The sequence below is a fragment of the Neophocaena asiaeorientalis genome, unplaced genomic scaffold (genome assembly GCF_003031525.2).
Source record: "Neophocaena asiaeorientalis asiaeorientalis breed wild unplaced genomic scaffold, Neophocaena_asiaeorientalis_V1.1 scaffold148, whole genome shotgun sequence".
Taxonomy (NCBI): domain Eukaryota; kingdom Metazoa; phylum Chordata; class Mammalia; order Artiodactyla; family Phocoenidae; genus Neophocaena; species Neophocaena asiaeorientalis.
In genome coordinates, this window is record NW_020174050.1 from 2,489,516 (window position 1) to 2,499,480 (window position 9,965).

At 39.3% G+C, this 9,965-nt stretch overlaps 1 protein-coding gene across 2 annotated transcripts in view; it reads right to left on the minus strand.

Moving 5' to 3' along the window:
* RASSF6 (Ras association domain family member 6) overlaps positions 1–8,758 on the minus strand; it is a 63,136-nt gene extending 54,378 nt beyond the window's left edge. The window contains exon 1 of one of the 2 annotated variants that reach the window (XM_024754052.1): positions 8,621–8,737. The gene's annotated coding sequence lies outside the window, so the exon portion shown is untranslated. Of the gene's footprint in view, positions 1–8,620 lie in introns of both variants that reach the window. The other variant, XM_024754054.1, reaches the window with a different exon arrangement.
* Between the last annotated feature and the right edge of the window lie 1,207 nt (positions 8,759–9,965).

Here is a 9,965-nt window from a genome sequence, read left to right on the forward strand (position 1 = left end):
AAAGATAAAAGCTATCCTCACGAAATCCTGACGCATAGCGTTTCCTTATAGTGAGCTATGAGCACATCTCAACAGGCATAACGTAATATTCAAGCTGTAATAGTCAAGCTCAATGCTTGACTAGTTTCCCTTTATGCTTTTACCATTTTGATCATCACATCATCTTGTTCACAAACCTTGGGATCTCGTTCTTAGCAAATATAGCCCAAGTGTCTTAACCTGACATTCAGGCTTTCTGCAGTTTCACCCAAACCTACATTTCCCAACTCAAAATTGAAGCTTTCTTTAATACCAGGCCCTCTAGTCTAGTGGAATTATGTGTCATCAAGTCTCTTCTCACTATTTCCCTTTCCCTCATCATTGCAGGTTCTAGTATCTGCTCAAGTGGGATCGTATCAATCTCCCCATGACCTGTTCTACACTGCTGTGATGCCGCTTTCTGCTGTCCATTGGTATTGTCATGATTGATTTATACCTTATCTAATTTTCTACTCATATCCTCTTGCTCAAAGAGTGGTGCTCCTCTAGTTGGGAATGCCATCCTCTTTGATAGCACATCATTGGAAGGGGGTTTTGTGGAGGACTCATGACAGAAGAGACAGAAGCTTAGCCAACCAGGCAAATTAACTGTATAGGTCAGAAGCTATAAGGGCATTTTAGGCTCCCTTGGGACAGAGACACAGCAAACTCCAAGAGCCCAGCAAATCCCAGTTACTCAGTCACAAGATTTGGTCTGGGCTGTTTGGTTATGTAGCCTTTGCTCTTGCTTCTACAACCTGAGTTTTGCCCCTAGACTTTGTCATTCTAATCATCCTCAAAAAGAGTTACTGATGCTCCCTAGTGAGGTCCACCCCCCCCCCACCCCCAGGTGGTCACCTTGCTACCCAAACATAACCTGCTCCCTCCTGGATCCAAATTATTTACCATCTATTCTTTACTTCTATACTTTTATTTCTCCTGTACCTCTCCTTCCACATTCCAGCACCCTATATCTTGCCAAGTGGTTCATTTTCTCTCCTCATTTTCTCTGCCTCTTAGCAACAATTGACAGAGTTGGTTGTCCCCTCCTGATACACTTTTTTTGGAGACTTTTGAGACAAAACAGCAATCACACAACCTTACTTTATTTCCTTGCTCTCACAGGTCTCAACTTTTTAGTCTTCTCTACTGCTTCCTCCTTTATATAAAATGCTGGCTAGTTCTAATAGTCTGTCCTCAGCCATCCTCTTTTCTCTAACTACACTTTCTTCCAGTTAATCTAATCCAGTTCCATCCCAGCCTCTCTGCTGAGCTCCAGACTCATGTCACTACCCACTTTATCTCTACTTGGATGTCTATCAGGCATCTCAGTGTCAACATGGCCAAACCAGAATCACTGACTTTCTCCCATGCTCCAGAATTTCCTCCTCCACAATTCTTTCCAATCTACCCAACTGGGCACCAAAACTGAAACTCAGTCTTATTTTCTCCTCTTTCATCGTAACTAGATTCCAATCTGAAAGTAAGTCCTATTGGTACCTCCAATAGGTAACTCCAAAGCTTCTGTTTCCAATGCTACCACTCTGAGCCAACCCACCACCATCTTTCTCTTGGATTATTGCATCAGCCTCCTGACTGGTTTCCCTGCACCCACATCGTGACCCATATTCCATTCTCCACATGGTATCCAGGATGATAATTTCAAAGAGCCAATTAGATCTTGTCATTTTCATGATTAAAACATTGCAAAGACTTCCAAGAATGAACTAGAATAAAATATAACCTCCTTATGATGACCCCCAAGATCCTGTCAATCTGTTCAGTATTCATTCCCTTCATTATTTTCCTCATTGATTACATTTCATCTATAATACATTGTCCTTCTTTCTGGTTTTCAGTCACTCCCTAAGCTCATTCCTGCCTCAGGGATTTGAACTTGCTGCTCCTCCTACTTGGAGCACCTTACCTCAGACCTTCACGTGGCTGCCTGTTTCCCATCATGCGGATCTCAGTCCTTGGGTCTCTCCTCTCAGAGGCTTTCCCTAAGCAAGTCTCAGCCAGTCATTATCGCATTATTTTCACCTAGGTACACATCAGTATCTGAAAGGATCTTATTTATTTACATTGCCTGTATTCCCCAACTACAACATGAACTGTTTAGGTTGTGGGCTTTTTTGTTTGTTTGTTTGTTTACCTGTGTACATCCAGTTCTTAGAATTTTGGCTAGAACATGGAAGGGATTTAATTAATATTTGTTGAGTGACTGACTAAATGTCAAATTGTAGCTGTGACCCAAAGGACTAATTACTATTAATAAAACTTTTCTTTACCTCATAGTTACTATGATATTTTAGCTGGGGCTAGAAGTCGGGGATATTTTGAACTGAAGAAGCACAAAGTGCAAATTGACAGTGATGGGCTGAAGAATCATGGCAGTGGTTTTCTGATTGGCTCCATTCTATTTGTGTTCATAAAAAAAATTAGCTAAGGTATCATTAAAGATAGCAAAAATCGCTATGTAATTATATTGTCAAACTCATGACCTATGCTGAAGCAAATCATAGGTAGCTTCAGAAGATGTGATTAAACAATTTCAAAAGCCCTGGGACTTCTCTGGTGGCTTAGAATCCGCCCGCCAATGCAGGGGACGTGGGTTCGAGTCCTGGTCTGGGAAGATCCCTCATGCCATGGAGTAACTAAGCCCATGCACCACAACAACTGAGCCTGTGCTCTAGAGCCCATGAGCCACAACTACTGAGCCCACGTGCCACAACTACTGAAGTCCGAGCGCCTAGAGCCCGTGCTCTGAAAAAAGAGATGCCACCATAATGAGAAGCCCGCGCACCACAGCAAAGAGTAGCCCCTGTTCACCACAACTAGAGAAAGCCTGTGCACAGCAAGGAATACCCAGTGCAGCCAAAAATTAATTAAAAAGAAAACAATTTCAAAAGCCCTTACATTATTCTCTGACCCTAGAAATAAGGACAGTTGAATGGAAATTATGAAAGAAAAATGAAAATAGGATAAAATTTTTCTTCATAAGCAGTATATGCTAATTGAATAGGAAATAATATTGACCATGTCTGAATCCAAAAGTTGGCTAAGCAAAATATTCAAACAATTGAAATACCTGAAAGGTAAAAATGTGATTTAGTAAAAGTCCCATTTTATTATTAATTGCTGAAGTGAGAAATAGACCTATGAATTCCAATAGTTTCCCTTTTCCATTCCCAGTAACCATGATTCACTGCAAATTAAAATCTGGTAATGCCTTTGTGAATATCCTCTAAGTTATAAAGACTTGGTAAATGTATGAGTCTGAGCTAATTACCTCAAAAGGCTTAAGAGGAAGATAACCAGAGGTTATGGTTACCAGAAAGATTTATTAACAAAAGAAAAATTACAGGTCTAGAAGCCTAAGGGTCTTACTTTGAATGTTCACAATTATTTTGGTAGAACGGAACAAACTATGACTTGAGGAGGAAGGTAGTTGTTAAAAATCTATATACTTTACTGGGAGGGATAATCATACAGGGCTCTCCCATCCTGGGGCCAGAGCTTATTACTTAGATTGTGTATGAAATAAGATCACTTATTTAATGTTTGGCTATTTATTTTTTAATTATGTCCAGACAGAGTAGAGCTCAAGAGATATGGAATTAAATAGGCAAGTAATTAAATCCTGGAGAAATAAACAGTCCTAGAAGTACTAGGCAGGTCTAGGCTCAAACAGACCTTGGAGGCTCAACAGGGAAGAGAGAAGACCAGGAAGATAGAATCAGTCTGAGCAGGCAGTAGGGTTCAGGAACCTGAGAAAGCAGAATAAGTCAGCACCAGTATCTGGGCAACGCTGAGAACAGAGAGCATCTGAGAGCATCAGTGGTTCACCTCTTCCTGCTCGGCATCCTGCCTAGATGTGGGCTTGCCTGGACTGGCCAGAATGAGACCAGAGGATGGGAGGTGAAGCCCAGTTAACTCAAAAGGGCCGGTCATTTAAAGTACCTTCCTTGGTCCAAGCATGGATTAATTAAATGGTTGCTTGTTTAAAAGTGGGAAACTTGGCTCACTCTTTTGTATATCAACAAATATTTCATGAGCTCCCTCTCTGTGCTGTTGCTGTGCTAGCCAGGAAGTGTAGCCTGCATCTGTGTCCGCAGCTCCTGATTCCTGAGGCCCCTGCGTGCAGGAAGTGTCAAAGTGGTCATGATTTTACAATGAACCAAAGAAAAAATCCATGTGCTAGTTTCCTTGGGTCCTCCAGCCAAAGAGAATTTCTCCTGCCTTTGAACTTGGATAGCCAAATATCTGCAGCTTTCTAATCACTTACTACTTTCTCTCCCTAATCATATTTTATTTTACCTGATTTCCTCTAGAACAGGATGATTGCTCATTTCATTTTTGTATCTCCTCTAGTGAATGTATATATGCAAGTATGTAGAGAAGACATATATCAAATTATGAATATCTGTATATTCAAGATGTGGAGAGATGTACAAAAATATTAACAGTAAAATTGAGATCTGTGAAATTGAGAGATAATTATTTTCTTTTTGATTCCATATGTACTTTCTAAGTCATATACAAGGAACATATCTTGATAACACACACCATAAAAATTCCAAAAAAAGAAAAAAGAGCAGAGAGTATAACATTGGAATAGTGAGTGTGTATTTCAATTATGAATTAAGATTAATGGCTGTATGCATGGTGGGTTTTGTTTTAATTATTATTTTGGCCTGAAGAAGCAATGGAAAGTTACAAATATGTATTTACCTCTAAAATAAAGCTGTTTTCTCTAAGCTCTGACGTGGAACCTTGTAGTAGAGAAGAGTAGACCTGTATACAATTACATCACTTCAAGGAAACAAGACAAAACATCTATAATTCTAACCGTTATCCAATTCTTAGAAAACAGAAAAAGAGTCAAGAAAAGTATGGTTTCTGGGAAATAATTGGTTCCATATTTTTTCTAAAGAATGTGTGTCATTTGCAGAGATAGTAAAAGTTGAGCGTTGGACTATAATCACTATCACTTTATTAAGTGATATTGATTGCAGTTAGGGAATGTTTGAGATACAAACAAAAATGTATTACAGTGCTTGAATTTAAGACAGGATAAACAGGATGAATATCAAACAACCAGGCTTCTATGTGAGTATACCATCACAGTCAGTCCAGTGGAATCTAATTTGAAATGCCAAACTTTTAGTATGCTATTGTATATTTACATGGCGCTAATGCCCTGTGCTCCATTCTCCCCAGAGTGCCCTCAGGGAGGTGAGAAAAGCAGGAGCAGTAGGAAAAGCGAGCTAGTTGGAAGCCATTCAGGACTCAAGGCATCTTGCCACCACTCAGTCTGGGAAGGAGCTACTCCATCTGCCGATGGCTTCTTCTGGAAGTGCTTCTATGGCACAGCTCAAGAGTCTCTGCTTCATCTGGGTTTCCAAGAGGAAATTCTAAGGTGGACTTCACGGGGGCCATGGCTCAATTTTTCCTGTTCATCTGTTGGCTGCAAAAGAATCAGCCCTCCTCTTGAGCTCCATTTCCTAGACTCTGGGATAATGATGGCGATGTCCTTCAACCATCTCAGCTACCAAGATAACACCCTCATCCCTTAAGAGAGAGACACCTTCATGTTCAACTACTGAAAGCAGTAGTATTGGTTCGTTTGGCACTTGAGACGATGTTATGAAATGACGAAATCACTCTACTTGATAGCTTTAAAAGACTATTTTTTTTCCAACAGATCCAATCCTCTCTAACCCTAGACTTCAGTGAAAAGAGAGAACATTCAAAAGAAGTTCTTTCTCAGAGGTTGTATTTTCAATTGACCTTTACTTGACTATTTTTAAAAATCTAAACTTTTATATGAAGCCCATGTATCTCTAACAATCCTAAATTCCCTGTCTGCATTGTAACCAAAGAATCTGTACAAGTAAATTGACTATTAGCACTAGGTTTCTATTTTGATGAAAGGTATAGGATGCATCTTACTTTAGGAAGTTAAAACAAGTATCAAATATGAAACCTTGAATTACATGTTAAAAAGACATATTACATATATGTTACACTATTTTAAATGTAACCAGAAAACGTAATATTTTCTTAATCACTGCTGGTTACTTCTATCTCTTCTGATTGACCAGAATATTTAATAGTTTATCACAAAATCTTATAAGCATTAGAAATAGTAGAAAAACATTTGTATACTAAAATAGACTTTAGGAAGATTTATAACTGGTTATGTGGTTAAATAAATAAATCTCAAATTATTCTCAAATATGGTTAATGGATTTATCTCAGTTGGGGCTACTGTTTGTTATTTAGATATATGCCTATTAAGGAATACAAAAATCAAATATTGATAACTTGTTTAAATTCTAACAATATTTATTCAGCATAAAGGCATATTTCCTCTTTGAAAACTATTTAGTAAACACTGGTACTATAATTTATTCTAAATAGATTGGATTATTTTATAAGTTTTTAGTTAAACTACACTAAACTGATTCAAGCCCCGGAGGACAATATAATAGTACGGTTCAGTTTACTTGGCTTTAGAATTCTATCTCCAATCCTTCAGTCACTATCCCATTATAAAGGTGGGCGGGAGGGGGAGTTGGATGAAGGTAGTCAAAAGGTAAAACTTCCAATTATAAGATAAATAATTACCAGGGATGTAATGTACAAAATGATAAATATAATTAGCACTGCTGTATGTTGTATATGAAAGTTGTTAAAAAGTAAATCCTAAGAATTTTCATCACGAGTGAAAATTTGTTTTTCTATTTCTTTAATTTTGTATCTATGTGAGATGATGAATGTTCACTAAACTTATTGTAGTAATCATTTTATGATGTATGTAAGTCAAATCATTGCGCTGTACACCTTAAACTCATACAGTGCTGTATGTCAATTATATCTCAATAAAACTGGAAGAAAAAAAGTTCCTTCTACCTCTAAAAACAAAAAGTCACCGCAAAACAAAAAAAAAACTCGAACAAACAAAACGAAAACACAGTACATACATTGCAGATTTTCAACTCTGCAATTTGAATACATTAAAACAATGATAATATTAAGCTAGGATCAATTGCAAAGCATTTAACTGTTTTACATTAATAAAATAAAAAGATAAAATGTCATAATTGGAAATACTTTGCTAGTCACACCTACTAAGTTTATTCCTTCCTCAAAGTCATCCACATTAATAAAACCATCAGCAACATTAACCAAAATGCCCTTTAAAGAATCATAAAGTAAGTTCACTTCCCTATAATTTAAGTGGTAAAGACCAGCAAAACACAGGTATCATTCGTTTATGTTTCTTGTCTGTAAACACAAACAAAAGTCCATATCACTTTAATACAAACAATACAATATGCGCTACAATGTAAGAACATGCATGGACTATATGGTCTAATTTTATCAAAGTTATTCAGGGGCAGTCTCATAAATAAAACTCAAAATTGATGGGTTCTACAACAGGGGGTTGAGTGTTTCTCTCCTATTATGAAATTATTGTTTCTTGTTAGAAATAACATATTCATATAAGTGAGACTTCCCCAAAGTAAAAATGATTGAGTAGCAAAAAGTTTGAATTTGCCACCACCTACTCTATTGGAAAAGTGGCAAGAAGCCAGATAATTTCATTGCTACTCAGAGGAATGAGTAGCTTTGCCCACTTGCCATCTGCTTACGTGTCCTGGACCCACTCACTGGAAACCAGTTCAACGTGGTACCCCCATACTGTCTGGTCTCACTAGTTCACTCACCCTCCTTGACATGTACCCTTTGGCAGAGCTGCAAATTTCTTAATGCTAATTGGAGGCACTATGTATAGCTATTTATAGAAGGCTTGCTAAGTGTTTAATTCCCATCAAAGCCCTATTGGCAGATACTGGTACGACGCTTATTTTATAAATGGCAAACAGAAGCTTGGCTAGGTTAAGTAACTTGCTATGGGACAAACCAGTAAGTGGCAAAGCCAAGATTTGAACCTATAGCTCTCTTGCTTCAGAATTGGACCCTTAACTCATGGACTCTCATTTAATTATGATTATCCTTTCATTGTTTGGGGCAGTCTTAAATTATATCAGAAATCCTTTTCAATTTTGTGTGTGTGTGTGTGTGTGTGTGTGTGAGAGAGAGAGAAGTCTCTGTTGATTTGTGGAAAATAATAAAAGTTTAGCTGAACCGCAATTAAAAAGACCTTTCGAGTCTGCTGGTTGAATGTAACCTTGTAACCATAAGAGTACTGAGGGAAAGGGGGAAGTAATGCAGGAGTCTAGTATCTTTTCCAGGCAAACCACAATTCCGGGTGAAGAACTTGAGTTCATGACACTTGTCAGAAAAGGGAGGAGGGTTTGGAGGCCACACTTACCTTCAAGCCCTCCCCTCTTCCCCCGACCCTCCCCATATGCTTACCTTGGTCAGGAAAGGGTGTTCTGAAAAAATCAAAAGGAAAATACGTCCGGGTTTCGGGCTGCTCTGACACATGCACACCTTCAAACTTGGCTCCCTATGGATTTTGCTTTCTAACAACTTGCCCTCAACTTGACCTCAGGGAGTAGATTAGAGGGTTTTTGTTTTCCCCTACCCCCATGTTTCACCTGCTACACTGTGAATGGGAGATTTTTACCTTCGTTGTTGAGCTGAACCTGCTCCGGAGAGTGTGTTTCCCTGCTCAGTTCCAAACTCTGATCGTCGTTGGAGAGTCAGGGCTTGCTCACCTGTCCCGGAGGTGGAGCTGGGGTCGGAGACAAGCGCGGGAGGAGGGGCGCACACACTCCTGCCCGGGCGGGGCTCCCTCTGAGCCTGGCAGTGCCCCTCCCACGAACAGCAAGCCCAAGAAACTGTTAATTATTACTCCTTTTCGCCACAGCAGGGAAGTGTTAGAAACCTGAGCCACTCCCTGTGCCTCAGTGCATGTTGGGAGTGTTTACTTTCTTTCTTCGGAGCCACTGATAGGAACTCTCCTTTGCTCCCTGTCACACATCTTGAGGACAAGTGAATTGGCATGCTGGTTAACGCTTTAACCTCTGAACTGGCCGGATTCTAATCTCTCCTCTCTAGTCTGTAGAGAAATAGTCTTTAAGAAATGACACCGACTAGGACTGAATGTCATTATTCACATGTCTTTCTTTTGAAATTTTTCTCTTTTAATCAGAAATTTCTTAATTTTCCCCCCTTGTTCTTTTGCCACCTCCTTTCCTTACTGGCACCCTTTTCACCCAGAGCGGTGGTTCTCCCGCTCAGAGCAAACCAGAGCCACCCAGTATCTTGCGAAACCCTCATAACCCATGGGCCTCAGCACCTATGAGACTCCAATCTAGTAGGTCTAGGGTAGACGGCGGGTATGTTTTAAATAAGCTTCACAGAAGAATCTGGTAGACATCAAAATTTCAAAACTATTGTAAGAAAAGTATACAAGACAAAATGAATAGTAATTTAGTCACTACCTAGTGAATTGTGTTTGGAGACAGCTTTTCCCTAATACCTCTAATTTTAAAAAAGGCACTAAAGGGCTTCTCTGGTGGCGCAGTGGTTGAGAGTCCGCCTGCCGATGCAGGGGACACGGGTTCATGCCCCAGTCCGGGAAGATCCCACATGCCGCGGGGTGGCTGGCCCGTGACCCATGGCTGCCGAGCCTGCGCGTCCGGAGCCTGTGCTCCGCAACGGGAGAGGCCACAGCAGTGAGAGGCCCGCATAGTGCCAAAAAAAAAAAAAAAAAGGCACTAAAATCTAGTTAACTAGACTTATGGTGATGATTTCACAATATATGTAAATATTGAATCATTATGTTGTATACCTGCAACTAGTATAATATTATATGTCAATTATACCTTAATTAAAAAGAAAGGAATGGATAAAGGAACTGACAGTTAAAAAAAAATAAAAGAGCTCCCTCTTTGAAAACTACCAAATTTACTTAAAATTAGTAAAATCAGACCCCCAAAAAGGGCACCAAAAACTCAGAGACACTC